General features: G+C 41.2%; 1 protein-coding gene across 1 annotated transcript in view; it reads right to left on the reverse strand.

The window, feature by feature from the left end:
- MACROD2 (MACRO domain containing 2) overlaps nucleotides 1–27,706 on the reverse strand; it is a 1,661,433-nt gene that overhangs the window by 879,541 nt on the left and 754,186 nt on the right. The gene's annotated exons all lie outside the window — the stretch shown is intronic.

The raw sequence follows: 27,706 nt of genomic DNA on the forward strand, positions 1-27,706 counted from the left end.
CCTTTCTGCCACCTGCACCGCTACAGATGCGGCTCTGTAATCGTGCGGCAGGGCAGAGAGGCGATGGAGGGAGGGAGCCACTGCACCTATGGCCGGGGGCTTTTATTTAGCGTGGGGGGTTCGGTGACGGGCCCTCCGGCATCTGCTGCGGGCAAACTGGCTGGTGCAGCCAAAGGAGAGCCATCACTACCAACCAGGGCCCCCCTGAGCCCCCATTGACCACCAGGGGAAGGTGACCAGGGATTTGAAATCCAGGGACATTTTTAAGGGCTCATTCACACTGGAATCGGCCGGCATGTACAGCTCCGTGCTGCGTGCACAGCCGTATCGGGCAGCTCCCGGGAAGGACAGGGGCTGCGTGTGATTAGTACGCAGCCCCTGTCCTTCTCTATGGGAGTATGCAGCCGCACACCGCCCTGGCGTTCCCCCACTTGCGGGGGGGCCCAGGAAGGAAGAAGGGGCCCCTGCAGTGGCATAACATACGGGGATCCGACGGTGCGGCTGCCTCGGCCGCCAGACAGTGACAAGCGGGCGGGCCGGGCACAGAAAACAACTAGCCAGAAATGCAGGCAAATACTGGAGCAGCACCAGAGTCTCAGCTGCGAGGACCCAGCAGCAGCCACCTGATACAGAGACCCGCCTCCATGTTCCCGGCCGCTGTCCCCCACGCTGGTATGTTTTTTTACAGCCTCCTGCTCAAGCTATAGAACATGGAATAGAATATGGCTGAAACTGACTATAGTGTATTCCATGTTCTGTCATGTCATTGTACTACTAGGAAACAGGAAAATACTAGTTCAGCTGCGACTTGTAGTTCCCTGTTTTAATGACTGTCCTCATGAAAGTACTAGTAATAAAATGTCATTATAGAAACATAGAATAGAATATAGTTGAATTCAAAAAGTTACTGTACTATAATGCCATTGTATTTTCATGAGGAAAGTAATTAAAATAGCCGTTTATCATACAGGGAACTACAAGTCCCAGCATGCACTCACTGTAGGGGGGGGCCTCATGGTTTCTCGCACCCGGGCCCTGAGGTTTCTAGTTACGCCTCTGCACTGAAGCCAGATGGGCATGTTTTTTGCTACGTTGTGTTTATAGAATCAGAAGCTGGAGGTTCTGGTGGGTGAACTGGCCTAATCTGACTGTCCTACTGAGGTAAGTATTAATCTGGTGTGGGGCCTTTTAGTGTAGATGAGTTCAGGAGGACTAAAAAGGGTAGGGTCATGTAGTATTAAAGGTAAACATAAACTGTAGGGCAAGAACATACTTTAGCAGCACATACTCACATTTTCTTCAGTCACCTGCAACTAAATTCAGGTTTTAGCTGCCAGGAGCAAGGGAAAAAACCTGTGTAGGTTCTATGTCACTCTAGTCAGAGCTTACAGAGGACTAAAGACTCAGTGGCAGTGGGCCAGTTGCCAGACACCAGGGCTATCACGTGAGAGAAAGGGAAGTGAGTCACAAGCTTTTATACACCAGTAAGTACTGGGTATATTCTTCACTCCCAGTAGATCATCCGATCAAGAGTGCAGCAGAGAATTAAGTGAGAGTCTGCCATTGGGAAGGTGTGCATTAAAAAAACATGTTGATTAGTCCTGCACAGGCAAAGCATAGGTGGGGTAGCTTTTCTTACTGATTAATATCCTGATGTTACAATTCCTGCTATTCAGAGCTTTTGACCCTAAGTATTCTAATGACATTCACCATCTAGTGGTTTAAGTTCATAACTGCCTTTGTGTGCTTCACAGGCATGTGCCTACACCATTTAGTAGTTTTGGCAATTGCTACTACCAACAACCTCTGCCCGGTTTTTGACTAACTCCTTTAGCCACCTGTTTAAACCTCTAAACATACACATGTTTTTGTGCTGACGTTTTTGTACCATTTAGAGAATAAAGGTAGCACACTATTCTGATTCACTGTAGTAGGGATTTTCTAGTAAGCAGTCTAACTATATAAGCTCTTTGAAGAAGGTAAAAGAAAATATCTTAAAAGGAGGTTATTTAAATGTTTTTACTTTTAGCTTCTAGTGTCTCTTTATGTTTCCAAGTGACAGATATAATCTAATCTATTTAGGTAAACAGCAGAATATTTGTATTTGTTTAAAGCTGCTTTGAAGCAGGAGTATGTTCCAGTGAAATAGTTGAAATGATTGTTGTACTTATTGTGCCATATCATGTCTAATTTCAATGTTATAACATTACAAGCAAGTACAGATTTTGATTAAAATCTACATGCAAATCTCTTGCTAGCTGCATGTTAAATTTCCCATTTCCTAATTTTTACAACAGTGTCTTAATAGACTAAATTATCTAGTTAGTAACAAGTACTATATCTGCCCCTGTAATTCTTTAAAACATAAAATAACCCTCACTCAAATCACAACGTTTCCCAAAACAAATCTGGCAGGAGATACATCAGTATTTTAATTGTATACATTATTAATGTTTTGGATCAGTCAGACAAAAAGTCAATAATTGCATTTCTTTGCACTCGTCTCGGCAGCTCTTCAGCGCAGGCAGCTGAGCAGAAACTGTGCCGTGACCCAGCTTATTAGAATGCATGAAATTACCATGCATGTGTAATGGACAGTTGGATCTAATTAAATCTTCCCAGCTTCTTGTCCATTGTATTAATGGGGGTATAGAAAGCTAGTCTTCCAGAATCACAGAACAAAGGGTGAGCCCAAAAAGGAAATGCATTTTGAAGCTAATGTAGCAGCAGTATTTACAGCGACATAAAAACAGTACATGCGCGAACCTTGAAATAAGGTAAGCGCACGGCAGTGGTTTACAGTTTAACTCAGCAGATGCCAACTATGCCAGCTGCATGCAGCTATAAAAACCACCCTTTTCAGAGAGTACAAAGAGCAAACATGCCACTGTCTTTATGCGCCTCCTGCTATAACACTTGCAGATGTTTTCCTACAGCGTTATTAAGTTAAATAAAAAAGCAGTGTGAGAATGACTAACTTTAAAAACATATTTTATGTTCAGTCAGCAACCCTTTGTATTAAAAAGTCTGAACTACATTAACAAGATAAACTGAAGTGCAAACATTTTAATTAGGATTTACACACATAAGAATGATATTCTTTAAAAAAGATTTTTACTTACTAGTGAGGCTTGCGCAGATCCGTAAATAGATTATTTCAGTGTAGCTATAAATTAACGTATTTCACTTACCTTATTGTAAATGGCTGGCAATCATTTGAGCAGCACTGACATATTGCCTAGTGCATTACAGAGCAAGTTGCTACTCCCGAGACGCTTATTATCTATTGTCTCTACCATACAAGCACACTTAGTGCTGAATTGTCAGAAGACAATTAATCTCTGACAATGTTTTTGGGTTGTTATGTGAAATCAGAGCACCCAGGGGAAACGTGTACAAACATAATTGTGCGGCAAAAGATTTACATGTGACTTTACATTCAGTTTTATTTAATCTGCCTGTGTCTAACTCTTCAGTCAGTATGTAAAGGTCATCTGAAACATGACAGCTGTGGTCCTGTCAAATACAAGACCCCACCAGGGTTGCCAACCTTTTAGAAATATATGGACTGCACTAGAACATCATTGCTTGAGATTTGGGTTACTCAACATTCCCCCGCAAGGTAAGTATATTGACCAACATTTTTTCCACACACATTGGGTCTGATAAACATATGCATAGTGCCCCTGTTAGGAGCATTTTGCACACGGACAATGCTCGCCTGGTGCGTTGTCATTGCAGGGAGCAATGCAATAAAATAAAGCAGCTTCCTGTATTTCTTCTACTTCCACCTCCCCCGTGATCAGCAAGTGATCACTAAGGGAAGGGAAGAGAAGTACAGGCAGCAGAGCAGCACAGAGCTGCCCACTCCCTCTGATGAGTGGCCTTCTGACATATCACAGGGAACCAGCCAGCTGCATCCTACCCTATGCTCAACTAGGCAGAGGGAGGGAATAGGCAACTTTTCCTGACTCGGTCTTCCTTTGTTAGGTGTCTGTACAGACGCTTAAAAGAAAAAGTCGGCCCAATGGTCAAACCAGGCGGAGATCTGTAGCTTATATCTGCACTACATTTCAGCACATATATGAGTTTATAGGGTGCAGAAACTGTGAAATTCCTGCCACAATTTGCAGTTTTAAGTTTTCCAATTTCTGGCACACATATCACATATCACAAATCCTTCACAACCTAGGTGCACTGTGTTCTTTATTTGGAGTATGGTGTATGTATCAAATTTTCTTTAGAAAAACAGTAGTTTATCGGGCCGTTTGTTTTGAGATTTTTATGTTTATTTTTGTGCAATGGTTTGAAATTTGGGCGAGGGCCCTCGGTGAACAAGATGATCTTGCTTAGAATTCAAGGTCCACTTTATACATGCAGACAAATCAAGGACACCCAGAAAGTTCACTGAGAAAAAAACAAAGGTAATTTTTCCTGTATTAGGTTACCAGCTCAATGCACCGTTTGTATTAAAACTCAACTCCAGCCAAGGTTTTATCTTTAGTTTTGTATAAAGGGGAAGGATTAGAGTCTCTGTCAGATTTGTACTTCCATCTGTGCCAGTGACAGGGTGTACCAAGGACAGAAAGTGATGGGATATTTCTCGGACAGAGACTGCAGCAAAAGCACATTTGTTTAGTAGTAGGGGGAGGGATGAGAGCTTCCTTCCTGTCCCAGTGACAACCACACGCTCTCATTTGTTGTCTTAGTGTCTTTGGGACAGGAAACAAGGGGACATCTCTGCAGTCAGAGCACAGACAGCAATAAAAACTGACAGACATTCTGACTCTCATTTACCCTATGGAAAGAAAACATTTTGGTAGAATCAATCGTATTCCCGCCCTGTCCCTCTCCAGAGGCTGATACAATCATGGTGGTCCATTGCACCCATGGAAGCCACTTCTCGTCAAATTTGGTTAATGACCCTTCTTTTTAGGCTATGATTCTCCCATAATGATAGTGAAGCTTCACTATGGATAGGGTTTCACTAACCGAGTGGGTTATGGTGCTTTTCCACTTCCGGACAATGGTAAGTCTAGCCGCCAAAAGGATATGTACCGTTAATTTCCGATATTGTGCTGGAATACGGTCAATACCCAGGGACAGGACCGCCATACCAGGAGATGGGCCCATCAGCACGCCCATAATAGTTGCTATTTTCTGGAATATCGCCCTACAGAAGCTTGTCAAGCATTTGCATTCCCACATAACGTGATGTAGGGTGCCAATTAACCCACATCCTCTCCAGCACAGAGAGGAGGAAGATGCAAACATCCTGGCCAGCCTATGTGGCGTATAGTACCATTGCAAAGATATTTTGTAATGTAGATCCCAAAGTTCCACGCATTTTCTCTGGGGAAAACTATAAACAATTTGACACCATCCTCAGCCCACATTTACTGCGGGTGTTTGAGCGAGCCTCGACGTCTGCCTCTTTTCCACAGGAAATGTTACAAGCCCTGATAGTCACTCTGCCAAAACCGGGTAAGTAGGCTAATGTACCCCAAAACTTCCGCCCTATATCTCTCCTTAATGTGGACGTTAAGCTGTACGCAAAAATCTTGGCTTTTCGCATGATGGAAGTACTCCCATCTCTGATACACCCTGACCAATCAGGCTTTATTAAAAACCGAGGAGCTCCGGATGCTACACGAAGAGGTATCAATATCTTACACCACGTGGAGAGATCTAAGACACCTTCTCTGCTCCTTACTCTGGACGCAGAGAAGGCGTGTGACAGGGTCAATTGGGAATACTTATCCCGGGTACTGCAAAAGTTTGGGTTCCAGGGTTGGATCCTTTCTGCTGTCCTAGCATTATATTCTACCCCAACGGCCCGGGTCTTCACCTCTGGAGCCCTATCCATTCCATTCTCTATTTCGAATGGCACGAGACAGGGTTGCCCCCTATCTCCGCTCATTTTTGATTTACTAATAGAACCTTTAGCATTTGCATTCCCACATAACGTGATGTAGGGTGCCAATTAACCCACATCCTCTCCAGCACAGAGAGGAGGAAGATGCAAACATCCTGGCCAGCCTATGTGGCGTATAGTACCATTGCAAAGATATTTTGTAATGTAGATCCCAAAGTTCCACGCATTTTCTCTGGGGAAAACTATAAACAATTTGACACCATCCTCAGCCCACATTTACTGCGGGTGTTTGAGCGAGCCTCGACGTCTGCCTCTTTTCCACAGGAAATGTTACAAGCCCTGATAGTCACTCTGCCAAAACCGGGTAAGTAGGCTAATGTACCCCAAAACTTCCGCCCTATATCTCTCCTTAATGTGGACGTTAAGCTGTACGCAAAAATCTTGGCTTTTCGCATGATGGAAGTACTCCCATCTCTGATACACCCTGACCAATCAGGCTTTATTAAAAACCGAGGAGCTCCGGATGCTACACGAAGAGGTATCAATATCTTACACCACGTGGAGAGATCTAAGACACCTTCTCTGCTCCTTACTCTGGACGCAGAGAAGGCGTTTGACAGGGTCAATTGGGAATACTTATCCCGGGTACTGCAAAAGTTTGGGTTCCAGGGTTGGATCCTTTCTGCTGTCCGAGCATTATATTCTACCCCAACGGCCCGGGTCTTCACCTCTGGAGCCCTATCCGTTCCATTCTCTATTTCGAATGGCACGAGACAGGGTTGCCCCCTATCTCCGCTCATTTTTGATTTACTAATAGAACCTTTAGCAATGATGGTCAGAACTCACGCTGAAATTTCAGGGGTTGTTCTGAATGGCACATCTCATGTTATCAGCCTATTTGCAGATGATGTTCTGCTATTACTCACTAATCCTGATAAATCGTTGAGGGCGGTTTCCTCTTTGCTTGATGCCTTCGGTAGAGTATCGTACTATAAAGTTAACGCATCGAAATCACATATACTTGATCTGGGCGTGCATCCTCAAACCAAGAGAGACCTCCAGTCCTCTCTCCCCTTTCTGTGGAGGGATGATGGAATCTCGTATTTAGGTACTGTGATGACCAGGAAGTGCTCGCCCCTCTTTGAGAGCAACTATCAACCTTTTTGGGGACATTGCCTAGACTATTTAAGTCTATGGATAAGGCCTTCCTGTCCTGGTCTGCTAGGTTAGCGATATTTAAAATGATGGCCTTGCCCTGGCTAATGTACCTGTTTAGGACACTCCCCATCCCTATCCCGGACCGTTATTTCGGGGATCTCCACAAACTCCTCAACAGATTTGTGTGGCAGGGTAAAAAACCACAATGCTCCCGGAGCGTTTTAACTAGACATAGGAGGGTGGGAGGCATGAGTTACCCCGACCTGAAAGACTACTATGTAGCGGTTCTGCTGGACCAATTGAAACCATGGTTACACCTAAAACACACCTTCCCGTGGCATACTGTTGAGAGGGCCCTATCCCCCGGGGCCAATCCACATTTCCTATATGTGGCACATTTGCTCCCAGAGAGGACGCTAAAGACCCTCTCTCCCTGCCTTCAGGCTTCATGTATGGCATGGAGGGTTTTACTCCTTCCTCGTCATACATCGGATCCACTGCGCGCCATACCATCTCCAATAGAAGCCCTTAGAGTCTTAATTCCCTCCCTGTCCCTACAAGACTGGACATCTAGAGGGGTCCGTTATGTACAAGACTTGATGACCGACAATAAAATGCGGCCCTTCTCCACTCTGTCATCCGCATATGGCCTTCCCTCCGGATGCTTTCTCCAATACCTACAGATTAAGCACGCACTGCAATCCAATCCTCAGATACTTTGCAACATACCGTATCCAGCATGGAGATTCTATATTGAGAATTCACCCAAAAAGGGGGGAATATCACTATTTTACTCTCTGCTGTACAATAAAACGTCTTTTGTTAAGGTTAGACCCTATGTAATATGGGAGCAAGACCTCAATCACACTTACTCAGCAGACCAGTGGCTACAGGCATTCTCCTATACGCTTAAGACCACCAGATGCGTGGAACTTTGGGAAAGAAAACATTTTGAATGGAGTTGGACTTTAATTTAAACTTAAATTAAACTCTCAGACATGTTTTAATAATGAATACAGACTAACAAATATACATTGCCCAGCAAAGTATTTCTTTACATTTTCCCCATGCACTTACAGTCATCATGTTTCCAAACAGCTTCAACTCTCTCAGCTCCATTTCCCTGAACTTCTTGTCCAGTACAAGAGAGCAGCGTCCAGCAGCCATCCATCTACTAGCTTGGAGAAGGGAAAGGGAAGGAGAAGGGAAGGGAAAGGAGGAGTTGGGAGCAATGAGCCTTTCTGCCTTTCCGTGTCTGTGTAGACACATACATCTCTCTAGCACACACAAGGGTGGTTCCGTAGGACCCTGCAAGGGAAAGAGTCACCCTAAAACAGGATATCAGGGCCAGTTCTCAGGGGACCAGCTGATTCTGCAGCAAACTAAAACTTTTAAACTTTACGAATCCACTGTAAGTGATTTAATCCGCATTTGAAATACCTTAAAAACCTCTTGACTTTAATTTCACTTTTAACTTGATGCAGAAATAAAAATGCATTTTGTGTCCACCTGCTTAATAGTGAGGAGCTCTTTAAAGACATACAGATTTGCTCATAATGCCAACCTACTGCAGGCAATATCGAAGGGCATTTTGTATTCTTTAACTCAATTAACACATTTTCATCAAATTAACCTATCTTTCTCTACTGTGTCAGACGTTCACCTCCCATCTCATTTTATTGTGATAGTGGGATACCTTTCAGCAGCAAAGAAAACACTTGAGCTACATCCCAAAAAATATGTAGTATAAAAAATAATTTCCCTTAAAGGAGAACTATGAGGTGAGTGCTTTTCACTGAGACTGTCACAGGTCGGCTCAGTAGATCGGGAAGTGAGCGAACACATACTGGTGTTCGCTCACTTCTCGATCCTGTCACGGCCCTCTGCCGTGACAGGGGAGGGAATGGATTCCCCCCTCCCCGCTCCGATCTTCCAGCGCTGATTGGCAGAACGGACGGGGGAGGGTACAGCTGGCTCTGCCTCTATATAGGCAGAGCCAGCTGTCACTCACGCAGCTGGGCGGATCCAGACATAATTGTCGGGTTCCGCTTCAGCTGCGGCGTCTCAGTATACCACGAGCTGTAGAGCGCGGTATACTGCGGCGTCTCAGTATACCGCGAGCTGTAGCTCGCGGTAAACTGAGCTTAGGGTGACGGGAGGACGCTAGTTTGTGTCCTCCCGTTACCCTTAGGAGAACAATAGTGAAAAGCCCTGACCCCATAGTTCTCCTTTAACCCCCCCCCCGCAAGGCTTTTTCCACCACTACATCTCCCTTTGTTTGTGACAATATCTAAAAGAAACCATAGAACAGTTGAAATAACTAAATACAGCCAATGAACACTTTTATAATGCATGGAGTAGGAAACTAAGTAGGAAACTAACCTTTTAGTCCTTATTCAAACCTGCTGAGCTATGACATAGATGCAGGTGTGACTATGCAAAGCTTCTCTATTTTGAAATTCTTCCACATGTGTCTGACTGTTAGATGTATGAGAATCATATAACAAATATGCATTTTCACAGTAAGGGGTGTTTATAAAAGTACATCAGGGGATATTCTTTGTGGCAGTTTTAAATTCTTTGCACGATTTTTCAATAGTTCATCGTGATTTTGTATATGAAGACATAACATGGCGCTAAGCAATGTCTAGAAGTTGCATACTGCTGTTTCTCTTTCTGGCAGGCCACAATCCTCAAGTAGAAGATTAACCTGCATTTTAAGCAGAATCTAAGCAGAATCTACTTTTATCATTGCTAAATGTCTGCTATAGCACCTTTAATCCTCATTAGCAACCCCACGCTAATGATTTCTGTCTTACGGAGACAGTCTGAAATCTTGATTAGAATGATTCTAATGAACTTCCTTATCAAGTAATTGACCCATCTAAATCATTTTGAAACAGACCTCTGTTTCCCGGGTGGACGTTGCTACAGAAGGTGAGGAGGGCAACTGATCACTAAGTCTGGCTGTGGGAAGACATTTAACCTCCATGTCTGTGTGAACAAAGTATAATTATGGATTAAAATCATATCTAGTGGCGCAGACACACTTATCGTATATCTGCATCTTCACACTTGTGTAATTTAATACAGCAAACCTTTGCCTCTACTCTCACGTTGTAATTCAGATAATTGAATATAAGAATACATTTTGCGTTGTTTAAAAGAACGCTATTTTCCTTTTTCTTTTTTGATATTTTGTTTGCCATCAGTTGAACTCATTGTTAGGAAGTAACTAATAATCTGGGTTAAATTCATAAAAGCAGACACTACAAAGTGCGTCCACATTCACTTCACGACCAGTGGTGCCACCTTTGCTCGGAAAGTGTGTCCCCCGCTCTGCATTATGGTTTGTCCAGCCCACCGCTATGTCATTACTGTGGCCTACAGTGGCATAGGTGGTGGCAGGAGAAACCACAGCAGGGGACATGCTGTAGGACATACTTAGTATCAGGGCAGGTGCACACCTATGTGACACCCAACCGCACTGCAATTGTGAACGATTCCGCGCGGATTGCAACGCAGTCAGGAGTAGTATAGGTGTGCACCGATCGCGCTGTGGGTGCCATTATTTTCCTATGGCACCCCAGTCGCACCAGGCGGATCGCACCAATGTATTCCCGCCATGATTCCACCTGTGCTTCTGAACACGCGTCGTATATCGCAGAAAAAAGGCCAGCGCGACTGGGGTGCTATTGGAAAATAATGGTACCCACAGCGCGATCGGTGCACACCTATACGACTCCTGACCGCGTAGAATCGTACACGATTGCCGTGCGGTGGGGTGTTGCATAGGTGTGCATCGGCCCTCATATAGCAGAGTCGCCCAGAGCTCTTCCAGGGAGTCAAGGTTCAACACACCGCCTGCCAAAAATGGTGAGTATGCCTCTTCTTCTTTTGCATGGTACTTCCAGTTTTGTGGCTTTTATTTACACCTTTGCAAACACATTTGAGAAAACCCCCATTATATATATTTGTGATGTGTTCCTATTCCCACAACATATCTAAAAATACTATTTTAAAACATAATTCATACCTTTTAGATTTGTCTGTGTGGCTGGCCTTTGGAGCTTCTCTCTCAATTTGCAAGTGACGAGAAACTCTGTCCTAGTAGAAGGACTAGGGACACTTTGAGCTTCCTTTTTTTTCTTTCTAAGCTTTCCTTTAAATTTAGTTTACAGGCGATAATAACATTGCTACCACAGCGCACACAGCCTTCATTAGGTTAAAAATTAACCCCCCCCCCCCCCACACACACCCCCGTGCACTCTAGAGGATAATTCAGTTTAGAGAAAAACATTTTTTTCAGAAAAGAGCAAGTAAAAATATCAGCAGCAATTTTTATTTATTTTTAAGCTAGGCTATGTGAATGGGAACATGTAACAAATATAACATAGGTGTTATTTCAATTTGGTTGTAAAATTGGAAATACACTTTAATGAAGCACCAGAGTCACTTTAACTTGTAATATGCCTCTGAACTTACTAGCAAATTTCACTAGTTCAGGAAGAGTCAATTACCCAGCACAGCCCCCCCCCCATAGATGAAGCAACCATGTAGCTTCACCTATGGGTTAACACCTCCAATGTATCATAAGTATCATCAAGGTGAAATGGATGGTAAGCGTTGTGGAAGAAGTGTGAAAAATGACAGATTCATCTTAAGTGTTCCTCAAAGAGACCCTGTCGCCGGACAACCATTTCAACAACCACCTCCCCATGAAATTGTATGTGTATTTAATTAGTTTTAGGCATGTTATTTACCACAGCTACTACATTCAAGTTAATGTTGGTTGGGGGTGGGGGCAGAGGGATGAGCCAGCACAGACAATAATTAAAAACTGCCAGAAGAGGAGAGAGCTATGACGTGAAAGATGGGGCAGTGGGGGGGAGGGGCTGGGCTGTGCTGGGTAATTGACTCTTCCTGAACTAGTGAGATTTGCTAGCAAGTTCAGAGGAATATTACAAGTTAATAAAAAATCATTTTGGAAAGAAGAAATGCTGCAAGTAAGCATTTAAAGTAATTGATTTTTCTGTACTTTTACCTGACCTTTCTTAAGTGTATTTCCACTTGAAAATTGACACTTACACCTTACTTGTTTTCTCATATTACCAGTTTCCTCTAAACTGAATCTTCCTCTGGGATACAAGGTGGAATGGGGAGGTTACTATAATTAACCTTGTTTGTACTGTGCTGGCTGATATAAACACTGTCTATCCTAACAAAGGGTTAAAGATCTAGATGTATTGTTTATTAATGAGAGGAAGCTCATTAGAACATCCAGACTTTCCTATCACTTTGAAATTGTAGAGAGACGGTTGTGCTCTGTCCGAATGCTTGCTCTACAAAGGTATCTAAAAGGTAAGAAATATTTTTTTAAATTATTTTTCGGCATGCTGTGTGAATGGGAACACATAACAAACATATAGATGAGTTTTCACAAATTTGACTGCAAATACACTGTAAGTTGGTGACAGGATCTCTTTAAAGGACAAGGGCACTTTTTGCAAAGCAATCAGTCATAGACTTGCATAGAACTGTAGACCCCTGGGAGGACTAAGGAAGAATTTGTAGTGTACTTTTAATAAAAGTGAACTTTTTCTTTAATTTTCACAGCTGAAAAGTGTTAAATAGAATAAGACTGTCAGTAACTCTTATTTCAGACAATTTGCCAAATAAGTACATTTTCTTTCTTTACTTTAACATACAAGCATGTCCTATCAGCACAAGCTACAGCATCTGACAACATTTACAGCTCTGTAATTCCCATATAAAACAATATCATGGTTTATACACACCGTAAACACTGCAGTCATTGTATATTAAGATGAATCACATTAAATATTCCTTATTAAATCCCAGGATTACTAGGGAAAGCAGAGCGCCTCCTTGTTGAAAGATGAAGTTGAACTTTTTTTTTAAAGTGGAAAATTCAGAAGACGAAGACAAAATGGTATCTTATTTCAAACATCTGTTTTGGGTGATCCATGAAATGCACAGCTATGTAGCTGAACTCTTTCTAAGTGCTTTTATACATTTCTCATTCAGTACTACAGAAGTTTCCTTTGATGCCATGAAACCCATTAACTCCTACATTGAATCCGTCAGTGGGTGCCCTCTCATAAATCTCACCAGGAACAACAATAAAGTCAAACTACGGAGATTTGATGTTCCCACATGAATAGGCCCTTATGGTAAATCTATGATTGTATTATAGTTTGTAAGATACGCAAAAACAAAGATCAGCTTAGTACGCCACAAAAGCTTATCAATATGTGATTGCAAGTGTGACAGTGTATATTATTTGATTACTGTGTGTGTTTATTTTTATACTGTTTAACTTCCTTACTACTACTGAGTTAGAGAAAAGTGGAAGGTAGGTGGACGTGTATTTCTGGAGCATCCAATAAACACAGTGCTCTGTTCACTGCTAGCCAGGCATGCACACAATGTCTGTGATCGCACCGTCATTAGACAATGAAGATCACAGACTAAATGCACAAAGCCAATCAGAGTGACTCTGGTCTTTGTGATCGCTGTGGTGGACAATCAAGTAAAACGCATATGTTTACATTTGAGAACCATCACCTTCCTCTAACAATGGCTGATCTCAGAAGAAGCTGATGAGGAAAGATGACAGGAGAGAGAGGGGGAGAGCCAGGCTGCTGCATTGGCACATTTATAATGAAACACTTCAGATTGGCATTAGTAAATAGCCAATCCCCTTACACAATGGAGCTACCTGCAGGGGGAAGAGCGACAACTGAGCTGCAGAAGCTAACATTATGCTTTGGATCTCTGGTAAACGGCAAACATCTGGGGAATCCATTTGAAAGTTTTGGCTCAGGGATGTCTTCAGATGTCAAGAACTTCCCTACTCCCTGTACATATGTACATGAATATGACCCCCCGCCCCACTCTGTGCATGTGAGAGTATGAAACCCTTCCCTCCCATAGACTGTATACACCCCCCCTTGTCTGTGCATGTGAGTAAAAGACAAACCTTTACATCTTTGTTTTTGTTTCCTGGCATTGATAACCCTCCCCAACTTTATCCAAAATGTCAAAAAAATAGATTAACTTTAATTGTATATGCACATCAATTGCATATGGCTGCCCTGATACCACTGAAAGCAAAAGTACATTGGCGAGCACATATTTGGCCTTATTCTTGTAATGTTTACCTTAAAGTGATTAAACTCAGGAATTAAATCTTAAAAATGCATTCAAGTACCTTAACTACTAACAAACAATTATCTTATTTGTGTATCACTCAGCTGTACATTCTCAAATGATCTCTGAATTGGTGCTGACACTGCCCTTCCTTCTGGAGGGGGGCTACTTTTGTTCCCCATGGTCCCTGTGTGTATTGTAAAGTAGCCACCGCTCCACCCTCACTCCCATGATGGACTACAATCTCACATATAGCTAATTTGTATTGAGATTTTAGTCCATCATGGGAGTAAGCTTGGAGCAGTGGCTACTTTACAACACACACAGGGACCATGGGGGACAAAGTAGCCACCCCCCAGAACAAAGGACAGTGTCATCATGAATTCAGAGATGATTTGATGATTTGTCTTTCACATTTTACATGCTTGCTCTTACATATTTTATTATTGTATTAAATATAGACATTTGTAGATGAACCACTAAACGGAGCTCTGTATTTTACTGCAATAACCGAGTCTCCCCATTAATAGCGGACCTATATTCAGAAAGTGAGGATTAGCTATCTTATGGGGAACATCTAGGAAGAGTAACTGTGGAAAAACAGTTCCCTGAAAAATCTACATTTCGCATTGAAATATATATGAACTAACAAACATGTGTCTAAATATAAACCTTTATTCTTAGGTGACCAAAGCTCACTTGCATCCACCACAACCTACTGAACCCTCAAAGCTCATTTTCCAAGTTAAGTTCAGCCAGCTCACGTTAGTAGCTGTAGGTGAGCTCAGTTAATAAAGATATCAGGTATTATTAAATTAGATTAAGCCACAACAATTATCGTTCTCTACAGCCTGTTTATTGTTCCTAAAATAGCCCTCACAAAGCAGTGTGACCACAGTCCACACCAACTTCTTTAAAATTGTTGGTGTGGACTGCGGTCTACAAATGTATCTCAGAGGCCTCACACTGAAATAACACTATACAGAGATATAGTGCCAAAATATAAAAAAAGCACCACAATAATATCTATTTAAACAACCAAAAAGTTTAAACATCACAAAACTTACAATATTTTCTGAAATATTATTTTCCATTGTCAGTGATTTAAACCTCTTGTTCTGTGTCAATAATAAATTACTCATATGCCAAGTGCTGTAAGGATCGCGGACTGCACAATCGCGGCTTGCGTTCCACGGTGGAACGCAACCCAAAACCCGGAAGTAACATCGCCGATGCGTTCCAGCGTGGAACGCATCGGGCGGGAATACGTCACCAGCTCCACCCCTTTGAATCCTCATAAATAGCAGGAAGCAGGGTCAGTATGGCGTTCTGTTATTCACTCGTGAACGCCAGCTGACAGCCTTCTCCCTGCTGCTGGACCAAGAACCTCTGACTGAAAGGACTCCACCAGTGTTGTACCACAAACAGCAAGTATCATAGGCAGTATATGATAAAGAAGATCCCTGCACAGCTCTACTGTGGTTATTACTATTGTACAATAGAGTTTACTGCTGATCTAAAACCTTAAAGGGAAAGTACAGGTTGTTTCCATCTAAACCTTGCTGCATAAGACAGTTTTGCTATCTCTGCTCACAATATTGCATAAATACGCTAGAGTGCTAAAATCCATAATTTCTACTTAATTTCGCGGCACATGATGGTAGAGCTCCAAACTCTCCGCCTGAGACTCTGAGAGTGACGCCTGGAGCTCAACCCTGACGCCGTACCCTATCCCCGTACTGATAGTACTAGCCTCCGCGGCTGAGATTCATCCACATTGCCGAACGCATTACAAGTGCTTTGTTATCAGATTTCTTCAGTGCATGTAATCAAGCAAAATTCAGTTTTTCTGAGTCAAAAGGTTTATAAGCTTTTTCAAATGCCAATTAAATAGGCAGCATCAGCTGCTCCCCTGAGCACTGCTCCTGATATCCTCTTTTAAGGTGGCTCCTTTCTAGGGCTGCAACAACTAATCGACATCATCAATTGTCAACTTTTTCAATCATCGATTAATCGGCTTCCGATTGGTTGGCCCTGTTCACGGCTCCACACACACTGCGTGCCGCACCTCCTCCCCACCTCACGCTCACCGCTGCCAGACCCGCCCGCCTACATCCACGCTCCACACGCCGCACCTCCTCCCCACCCAAATCCACGATCGGCACAGGGACGTGGGGAGAAGAAGTAAGGAGGATCAGGTGTGGGCGGATGACAGCCGCCTATAGACAGGCCCGATCTCAGAAACAAGTTGCTGAAAGACTGCTCAGGTAATCCTGCCCTTTCCCACACATGGTGCTCTATAATGTATTGCTGGGATTTGTATTCCTCTATAGCTGATGGTACATTGTGCTGTATATTATACATAGGAATACAAATCCCAGCAATACATTATACACTGTATGTATAATGTATTGCTGGGATTTGTTGTACTCCTCTATAGCTGGTGATATTCTGCATTGCGCTGTATAGAGGACTACAAGTCCCAGCAATAATACATTATACAGCGCAATGCAGAATACTGCCAGCTATAGAGGACTACAAAACCCAGCAATAGTACATTATACAGTGCAATGCAGAATACCACCATGTAGTCCTCTATAGCCGATGCCATTCTGCATTCATTGTGTATAATTTTACACTCTTTCATTTCCCTATATTGCACACCACAGTTTTGTTTTTCTTTTTAACTTCCCCGCTCCAAGCTTGCTCCTGTGATAGACTGCAATCTCAATACAAACTAGTAGTCCCATCACTGGAGCCATTTAAAAAAATGCATTTTATTTTTTATCCGATTAATCAAACTTAATAATTGGCTAACTAATCGATTTTGAAAATAATCGTTAGCTGCAGCTCTACTCCTTTCCCTCACAGGGTCCTATGGAGCCACCAGTGTGTGTGCTAGTAAGCTGTGTGTATCTTCACAAACACACAGACACAGCAATACAAGCCACTCATCTCCCCACTACTCCTATATCCCTTCTCTAAACTAATACATGGATAGCTGCTGGAGACTGGTCTGTAATCTTGTACTCAACAGGAAAGTTCAGGGAAGCTGACCTGAGAGAATTGTCAGCTGTTGGGAAACATGATGACAGAATACTTGGGCAAAACATTTAAATAAATACTTTGCTGGGCAATGTATATTTGTTTGATCTGGATTCATTATTGAAAAAAGTTTGAGAGTTTAAAACTACTTTAAAGCTGAACTTTGGGCACAAAAACTTTAAATAAGATGACACCAGAATAAAGATGCAATTTGTAGTTAGACACTATTTGTGTAGCTTTAATGGTTTACTGACAAAATACCAATATTACTTTCATTCAATTATAATCCCCGATATAGCCAGGGCATTACAAATAATCCAATGGTGATTTATCCATTATAATGCTAATTTCTATAATGACCCACAGGTAAGTGTGCCCAAACTGTAGACTATATGGATAATACATGTTCATAAAGAAGAAAGGTATAGTATGAGAGTATAGGCAGAGCATAGGGGTTTCCACCACACAATCTAGAACACCGCTTTCTCATGACCTTGAAGGTTCCTGTTCTCCAGATGAACATGAATCCTGCAAAATCCTGTAGCGTTGTCAGTGTCTCTGAGAATTTTCAACTTATGTATGTAATTGTGGTCAAACAATCTCTTAAAGGTTAATGTGCCATTTTTGTTAAACCTATGTCATCAATTTTCTATTGTTTTAGCCCCCACCCCATAAATATAAAGCAACTAAAACTCAACTAAATGACCAGCATATTACATTGACTGGGGACAGCACAAGTGGATTCTGGAACCTATGTAAGGTCTCAATACTAAGGCGGCTCATAGGATTTATAAGGTAATAACACTCTGATGTTATATTTCTTAGCGCTGCCTTGAAAATGAAAAAAAGTGATTGGATATTATGAATTCCCCATGTTTGTGTTGTGTTGCGGTACCTTAATGCGACCCCGTATGTGTGCTAAGCATGGCTCTGTAATCATATGCAGCCTATAACACTGCTTGACTTAATCCAATGCAATTGCTGCAGTGCTCCAGTAGTTTGCCAACTTTATATTATTCTATGTAAAGGTAAACAAATTAAATTTCAATAGGTCACCAAAAAACATTATTGAGAACTATTATTGTTTTGTTCCACACAGCAGGTTTCTAGTCCTGGTTCTCAAGACCCTAGAACAGCCTGTGTCTCAGTCCGCTGGATCTGCCATTTTGATTGAGTCTCCACAGCTCAAGCATGTATATCACTAACTCTGGCCTATAAATCAAAACCTATTATCTGTGTTTCTTTTGCATCTACATAGACATGAGATTTTATGGTTCATTTTCTCTAATAGGCTTGTCTCCTCCAGCCACACAAGATATATAGCACCTTTATTGAGGGCCCTATGTGTGTAAAATCATATCTCTGTCTGGCAAAACAAAAGGGGATGGGAAAGGTGAAGAATCAAAACATTACAAAACTTTTTCTTTAGGAAAACCGCATGAGGAGATGTTTTATGCTGCCAGTTATGCCAGTTATGTTACTATTTCCCTTACAAATAGTCTTTTTAAGTTAAATTGACACAGTTCTACAATCTGCAACAAAATGAGAAAGAATGTCAAGGTAAAAAACCTTCATACGCAGACCACAACCACCAAACCTATGTTGAAGAGGCCCAAAAGTATGTCTGCAAGTAGGGATGTTGGTTCGACAAATGCCATGTAATTCTCTAAACATCTAATAGATGGAGCATTCACTTAAAGGCCAGACATTTAAACACAGTATTACCCAGAAATGCTTTGGCCTTTTAAAAGTGTTTTCTTTTTCATTTATTGCACAGGAAGTTATCATTTCTAATAGTTTATCAACATTAAATAAAAACTGAGGTTCTTGTTGTAAAATTAAAGTGGAACTTCTGTTAAATATTCATTTTAGATGTTTATATAGTGGGGAAGAATTAAAACCTCTCTCAGTTGTTTATTGTTGCCTGTGTCCTTAGGGCAATTTAACTGCTTTTTCGCTCTTTATCTTTTGCACATGTGCATTGCAATCCCCATGTATTCCTATGGAAAGGCCATTCATTATGCATCCCAAAAGTGAATGACCTTTTCTTAGGAACAATTAGAGATTGCAGACAACATATGCAGAAGAATAGCCAGGAGACTTATGAAGAGGTGACACTGTAGAACCCAGTAGGCAACACAGATCTCAGAAGAGTGGGGACAAGTACATGTAAGACCTGGTGGGGTGCAGGATTGGTGGGGAGATACAGATATTCCTGATATGCAGCAGGTTTGCATAAATATCCATCAACTAGTATTTTCAGAAGAGGTTAGCAATGTAGCAGCAACATTTTTCTCACAGCACATTTATTTTTACCCTTTTTTTCCTCCACCACAGCTCCCAGCTAAGTAGTAGAAGTCATTTGGGTGAATGTAAAGGTCTTCCCCCCTCCCCCCGCCATGTGTCTTGGTCTAACCTTTTCCTCCTGGGAGGCTGAGACCTCCATGGTGAGTGTCAGGAATCAAGAGTGGCATGTTATCAGTGAATTTCCATTCACTGATCTCCCCTGGGTAATCTGAACCTGGAAGCGCTCAGCCCTGATGACTTCCAGATCCAGTACTGTAAAACCCTAGGAGCATTGAGTGCAGAGGTGACATTATCTAACAGACCCTTGATGTCTCTTTAAAGAGAACCTGTCACCTGTCTAACTGATGTCTCTTTAAAAAAAAAACCTGTCACCTGCATATTGGGCTTTTCAGCCCCCTTGTGATAAATTTAAGTTAATAAAAGGAAACAATGTTTAAAGAATCACAGTGTAATTAAATGAATTTAAACTCCCTTAAAATTTGTTTTAAAAGCCCCCTGCACCATGTATACACACACACACAAACACGCATTTCAGGTGTGAACAGATAAAAAAATCACAACAGTGCCGCACATATTAGGTACCACCGTGCATGCTGGAGTAAGAGCAATAATTCTGGGGATATCATTCACTGTTAATTCTAAATTGATGAGTTGTTAAGGCTTTTATAGGATCGCCTACAGACATTTTTGAGTACTGTGTTTTTTTGCTGTGTAGCAGGTACAATTTTTATTCTTGACATATTTTTTATCTATTTACTCAACACAACTTCATCTTTTATATTTACCAAATTATTGGGTATTATATTATGTTTGTGTACACTAAAATTCAATTGATTATATTTGCTGAAAATATACATTTAATAAACCGTAGTGCAAACTTTGTATGATATACAATTGCAGTTACCACCATTTTATTCTATAGGGTCTCTGCTTTTAGAAAATATATTATATTTTGGGTTTTAAAGTGTGATTTCATGTACAGAATGTGTATTTTATTTTGTGTGCACAAAATGAAAACAATGTTTCCAACAGCCAGAGGGTTAAGGAAAATGGAAATTTTGCTGGTATATTCTTTCAAATAAATGTACTATCAGCCTTCAGGAGGTGGACAGCATAACATAAAAATAAATGGGAAGCATTAAATATAGGAAATTGCAATAAGAAAGTTCCACTTTATTCCTAAGCAAACTGTACGAATTCTGCACCAAAAAAAGTTATGTGTGTTTTAAATAATGCCTGAGAAATGATTTATCTAATCAAAAAGGTGTTATGAGAAAGTCACACTGTTTGTGCTGGAATTAGTTGCTTTAGAAGTGAACCCCGCTTTTAGACAGCCAAGTTTAATTGAAGACTGAGCAACCTAGTGAAAAAAGAAAGGTCAGGAGTCTGCAAAGCAATAACGGAGCGGAAAAGAAAATTATAACTATAAATGTTTTAAAAAGGGCAGAGAGCAAGGGACTGCAGAAGAGTCAGGATCCTGCTCAGAATGCACAGATGTGTTTGGAGATGACGGAAGCATGGCTCTGCGGCTCTCTCACTGCTCACAGTTACATGGAAACTGCAAGAGCTTTTAGACTTCCATTAGTAACTTTACCTATTAGGTAAATTGAAGGAGTTCTTGAAACTCAGAGAAAGTGGTTTTCAAAAGATGAAAATCTACATAATTATAGCCAGCTTACTCAAAGATTCCAGAAGGGTTTTAATGTTACAGCTGCCTATTTTTCAGATATATAAAAAGAACATCTACATGAATTAGAGCTGAACTCCAGGCAGATACTAAAAAGACAAACTTTATGCAGTCCTTTAAAAATATTTACACATATGTTTCCATACAACTAGCATGAGTACTTATACAGGATACCAGCCTCCTGTATCCCCTATGCAGCAACACTCAGACTGGGGGAAGGAGGGGCAACATTTGAAGCCAGTCAGGCTCTGCTTAATACACATGTGAGGACAAAGAACATGCAGACAGGAGGAAAGAGCAAAATGAGCCAAGGACATAACTTGTCAGTGTGTTGCACAGCATTACCAACACTCTCTATTCACTTCAACAGAATAATCATCCAAAATCAGTCTGTGAACAAGGTTTTCCAATGAAGTGAATTAAGTCTGTGGAGTGCATGTTTGGGTAGATCTAGATAATGTACCTAGGATCTTTTATAAATTAGTGGGTCAAAAAATGTGGGTGGAAAGGGGTTGAGGCAGTGAACCCAAAATATATGAAATGTGCCACAATAGTGCCAATGATGTGCCACACCTCAGTGAATTGAAGAGTTTTATAGCAGTGCACATACTGCCCTGCAGTAAAATGTAAAGGCTAGCAGTGGAGAAAAGAGAAATGCCCAAGCTTTGGTCTGAAGAAAAAAACACCACTGTTGACACTGGAAGGAAAAAATGCGCAGGTCAGTGGTGTCACTGGAAGGAAACAATGCTTGTGTGTCGGTGAAGTTACTGGGAGAATAAATGCTGCTGCGTATGACGGTGTCACTGGGAAGGAAAAAATGCTGCTTCTTCAGTGGTGTCAAGCCAAGGAAGACTGCCATGTCAATGAGATGAAGGAGGGCAGGGGAGTCAGAAAGGCACAATGTAGTGCATTTAATCATGGGCCCTGGGTGGCCCTATGGGAGGGAGGATGGCAGCTAAAGAGCACTGAGGGAGGTAGGGTGGCTATGAGGATTTTGGGGCTTCGAAGGGGAGAGGCAAGATCTGGGATAGAATTTCTTCCCCAAACCTCCATGTACTCATAGTTTAGACCTTCCCAGAACAGTTCTTGCCCTGGAATGAAGGCAGTCTGCCCTTCTTTCCATCACTGGTCATATAATTTGTGTCAGGAAGAAAGGCAGTATGCCTGCAATCCTCAGCGGGGAGAAGGTGGTCTATTTTCAGTAGGGGTCCCTCATTTCACTGCTCTCTTATGCCTACAGTAGGTTGCCATTGGAGCGAGGAGGAGGCAGAATACCCCCTCCAGCAGCAATCCTGGTCCTTGCCCTGTCTTAGGCAGGAGTTAAGCTGCTGTCACTCTTATCAGTCAGCAGGCAGCCGGACAACTGAGCCTGGTACCTGCAAAGTCAGTAATTACAGCAAAAAGCCAGCATCTCTGGGCAAAAGTTGTCAATTTTCCAGGTATGTAGTCCTATAAAAGATTCAGAACCATTCCCTACTATATCCAAAACTAAAATATAACTAGAATGAACGTTTTGACTTTAAGTATAGTTTTAGTAGAGATAAATCTACAATAAACGAAAAGAAAATATGTGGGTGAATGTGTGTTCATTCATTCTCTGGGACAGTGAAATCAAAGGGGGAAACACAATGTTATTACCTGAAAACCCTAAACATTTTATAGCTTTAAAACTTGATTGGGGGCTACTTTCAGATTATGGAGTCCTAGATTATTGCCTTTATTGTGCATAATTTACAACAGTACCTGTGTAGTACATATAAATAATACTTATATACCTAATACAGTACATATTTTTCATGGATGTACTTTGGCTGACTTATGGTAAATCTCCCCCAGGGAGTGCAGAGAGGGTCACTGGCAGAGATGAGAATAATGCTTTGCACACTTTGTATTATCTGGCATACTTTGACAGCTTTCATTATGAAAACAGATATCCTGTAAGGTGATTGTGTAATTCAGAACCTTTAGAGAGCTGACAGCAGAATGCCTAGCCTTGTTCTTAATGTGTTCTTTAACTCTGAACCTGTAAATCCAAGCTGCACACAGAAAGAGCACTGCTACAATCTGGCTGCTGGATACCTACAGGCAACACCGGTGAGCACACATCTGGCAACTTTTGCTGCAAAATCTTAATTACAACAACTCCTGATCCAATCTACTGAGGAGATAAATGCGGAAGGAAAAACTATAAGTGGAGGCAGGAGGGGTAATGTCACCAAGGCTTTGTTTTCTGTTTCCATTATTTATAAATGCTTTAGATTTACTGTAGATAGGGTACAAAATACATCCCACAGCATCGAGCTAATTGCAGTTTTTCTATATGCTTTTTTTAAACAGAAAAACATTGCAACAGATAATGCAATAATTAAACTTTACATGACTAGAGATCATTACAGCCTTAGGGACATCATCATCCCATGAATAAAAACAGTTAAAATGTTTTAAATACCTCAAGGAAAGGTTATTTTACATATGTGCAAGTCCCATTAAGAAAAAAAAGAGCTAAAATATAGGAAACTAGTGCTGGCTAAAATGTTATCTATAATTGCATAATATTGTCAATCAGTGGTGCACAATGTTACTTTTGGTGTATGCAGAATCTTCATCCTGATGTTTCAGCCAAGCAGTGGACGTTGAGGAATATTGTGCCCTGACTTCTTAGAGATTAGAGAAATTAGGCTGGGGCTGTAATATAGATCTTGTCTCATCTGACTAAGAAACCATCATCACCCTAAGAGCAGGCAACAATATACCGTTATTTTTTTTTTTCTGCGCAATGTTAAAGACAAAGTATGGGCTCATACACACGCATGTAATAAAATAATGATATCTATACAGAATCTTGCTGGCAGAAAAGTGCTACGCAAAAAAGCATGTAGTGATCCTTAAAGTGCTTCCATTTAAACCTATTCAGATGCATAAATGTCTGTAAACTGTTTGTATCTGTAAAATTCTTCTTCTATTTCTCTAGCTCATTGTTCAATCCGAGCATATAGGCATGTACATGCTGTGGCAGTATGCTGGCTACACAGAAACCCAGTACTCTCAACCAGAAGGGAAGAGAGGTTCAAGAATATCAATAGATTTGCAGGGAAAAATCTGGCCTTTCAGTTTCTTCCAGTGTTTCTGGATTGTAGCTGGGATCTGGATCTTGGGAGATTTCTTAGAGTTCTGGGTGGGATGAAATCTCCAGTCCTGAGGTCAGGTGTTGCCCGTGATTAGGTGGCTTATAGACATGTGCAGCGGCTAAAAATTTGTTTGGTTTCATTTAGTTTCGGATTTCGTTTATTTCGTTTTTGGAATTCGGATCCTACATGTGTTTCGTTTCAGGAATCCTATTCGTATTCGGATCTGATTTAGAATTTGTGTCGGATTCGGAATTCGGATTCGGTTTCGGAATTCGGACGAATTCCCGAAAATTCAACTTGAGGTGGGGTAGCAGAATTGGCACATTTGTCATTTCTGGTTGCTGTGCTCTAGCCTTTACTATTAAAGGGACATTACAATCCTTCTCTTAATTTGTTTTTATCCGTTTTCAATGTTAACAGTACACAATTTGTTCCTTATCCGAAATTTCGGATATGTTATATTTCAGAAATTCAGATCTACGAATTTCCGAAATTTCGTCCGAAGTTCGATTCGGAACGAAACGAATCGCACATGTCTAGTGGCTGAGAGCATAATTGTCTGGATCCGCCTCAGCTGCAGCGTCTCAATATACCGCAAGCTGTAGCTCACGGTATACTGCGGCGTCTCAGTATACCGCAAGCTGTAGCTCGTGGTATACTGAGCTTAGGGTGATGGGAGGATGCTAGTTTGTATCCTCCTGTTACCCTAAGGAGAACTATGGAGAAAAGCCCTCACCCCATAGTTCTCCTTTAAGCGCTCGCCGTATGTGCTAAATTCCCCAAATATCACAATGCATTTATATGCAGTTACATGCCTACAAACAAACTACACAGAAAGACAGAGGATCTACACTTTACTTTGAGTTTACACAGCTGATGTAGCGCAAGATTACTAAACACAACACAGCTGTGCGCATGGGCCCATAACATACAGGACAGCTATGCTTTTTTTTTTAAACACCACCACCTAAAATGTTTTGCTGAATTTATCAGCTTCTTCAGCGGTTTCGAACAAAACACATTTAAAAAGTGCAAGTGCTCATGAGCTAACAAACAAGTGATACATAAAAACACAGAAATGTAACAAATATATATATTTTTACCTTTTTAGCTGTTTATTTGAAGTGGAATTATACATTTAAATGCAGATTTTCGTAGTTTGAATACATGCCTGCAAGCTATTTAGGGACTGACTAAGGGACAGTTTGAATTCAACAGACAATCCTGCTAATTTAGTTTACAAGTGATAATAAGATCTGCCAGAACAGTACATACAGAGAGTAAGAACTAAGCAGGATTTTTCAGTCCTTGAGTTTGCAGAAATATAATTGAAAAAAGGTAAGCTGCAATTTTTTTTAAAGTTATGCTATGTATAGGTAACATGTAACAAATGTAAAGTAGTGTTATCCCAATTTGGCTTCAGTAGAAATACACTAAGGTAGGGACATAAAATAATGATAGGTAAGACATTTTGCATACTAAATAGAACACTCATTTCAAACAACCCGAACCAGACATAACTCAGGTTTTTTGGTGTGTCTGCATACACATATAGTGCGACATATGGAAGCCTTTAATGTATGTTCACAGCCACCATAACATTATACAGCTGAGGAAGAAGTCCTATTTTTATGAGAAAGGATTCAGTCCATTAATTATTTACAAAAGCAATATATTCTCCTTTTTTCTCTCCTACATGCCTTTTCCTGTTGTTTATCATTTCTTCACCACAGTTTAAACAGATATCAGAAGAGAACACTACGTATACTTGTGTTTTATATCAGCTGTCCATAACTATGTCTTGCATGACTGAGCCAGACATAATAAAATAACACCAGCTATAAATAATATTTTTTTTCTGCTCCACTTATTTTAGAAGTCCAGGTCAAATACACTGTTGTTTCCTTTCATTTCTGTTTGTAAAGAGAAAAAAATATGAGCAAAGATCTAGGTGATATGAGGGAATATGCCAATTAACAGTTAAATCTACTTTAATAATCTGACAATTGCTCGAAGACGGAAAAAAAAGAATGAATTACTTCCTCCTAATAGCATAGAATTTCCAAAGATGTCTATCATATATGGCAAGTTTGTACCTGTCAGAGAGAGTCACACTTTCCATTGAGTTCAAGCCTCCAGGGCACGTTGTAGACACAGATCAAGTCGACAGAGCAGTAAATACAGTCAGGAACAGAAGCAAATTATCTTAACAATTTATGAGGTTAAATCGAGTTTACACAAATTAATGACTTGCTTTATGTTTAAAAAATGACATGAGAAATGAAGATGCAATAGTGAGGCAGAAGAGGCAGACGAGACAGACGAGGCAGCTTTATCATTTAATAGTGTTGAAGGAATTAAACTTCTTTGCTCTGAAAGATCCCTAGCAAACATCTGGAGATGACAAAGTGAAAATAGATTGTGAACTCTATGAAGGGAAAAAGGACCATCCTTTTGACTTATTCTGTTCTTCAAGCATGCTTGTAGGCCAATAATTGTAGCACAATGATACGCTGCAATGTAATAACTCAGCTTATTTTTCTATGTCTTATCAAAACCTGGTGCTCTGAAGCTGGTCATCCATCCATAGTGCTTTCCCTGCAGGCGCTTATTTCCAGCACTCACAAGAAAACAAATGCAGCAGGAGAGACTGCAGACTTCCTGCACACACAGGATGTGGAATACAGGACAGTAAGATATGCCATTCAGTACACACAGCTCACTTTCCAGTAGCTATACCACCACTGAGAGTGTCAAAGGAAGCTGCAACTAAAAGCCCGCAATCTGCCTGTCTCTCTGACTTCAGGTTCCAGCCGATGGAGCTCATCAGTGCTCCCCACATGAAATGAACAAACAAGACGGGTGCACTCCAATGTCATCAGCCTTCACAAAGCTTTATTGTTCCCTGACAAGATCACAAGCGAGACTGTTCAAACTACACCATACTCTTTCACCCTAAAAGGACTTAATTATAGAGATGTGTTTAAAGTCTTTTTAGCGCTCCTCTAGAAATGATGCTTTGCCTAGTAATGTTTTGGCAACCTAACTAATGTTTCAGCAAACTCTGCACAGATCCGAGTTAAAGGCACCTAGAGCAGCATTCTGGTCAATGTTTCTTGTTCAATTACCTCAAAATTAGCTGCTGTTTTCCTGTGTCACATTTTATTGTTGAGACTTTAAACTCAAAAGGACACTGTGTTTAAATCTATGATTGCATGATAAAGAGGGATGAGCGATTGGGCCTGCAAAATCCATTTGAAAATTTTAGTTCAAACCTCACTAAAGTTGATGAATGTTGCGGGGGGGGGGGGGGGGGGGGTGGCAATTCCCTAA

The sequence above is a fragment of the Nanorana parkeri genome, unplaced genomic scaffold, assembly GCF_000935625.1.
Source record: "Nanorana parkeri isolate BGI_ZX_2015 unplaced genomic scaffold, ASM93562v1 scaffold151, whole genome shotgun sequence".
NCBI lineage: Eukaryota > Metazoa > Chordata > Amphibia > Anura > Dicroglossidae > Nanorana > Nanorana parkeri.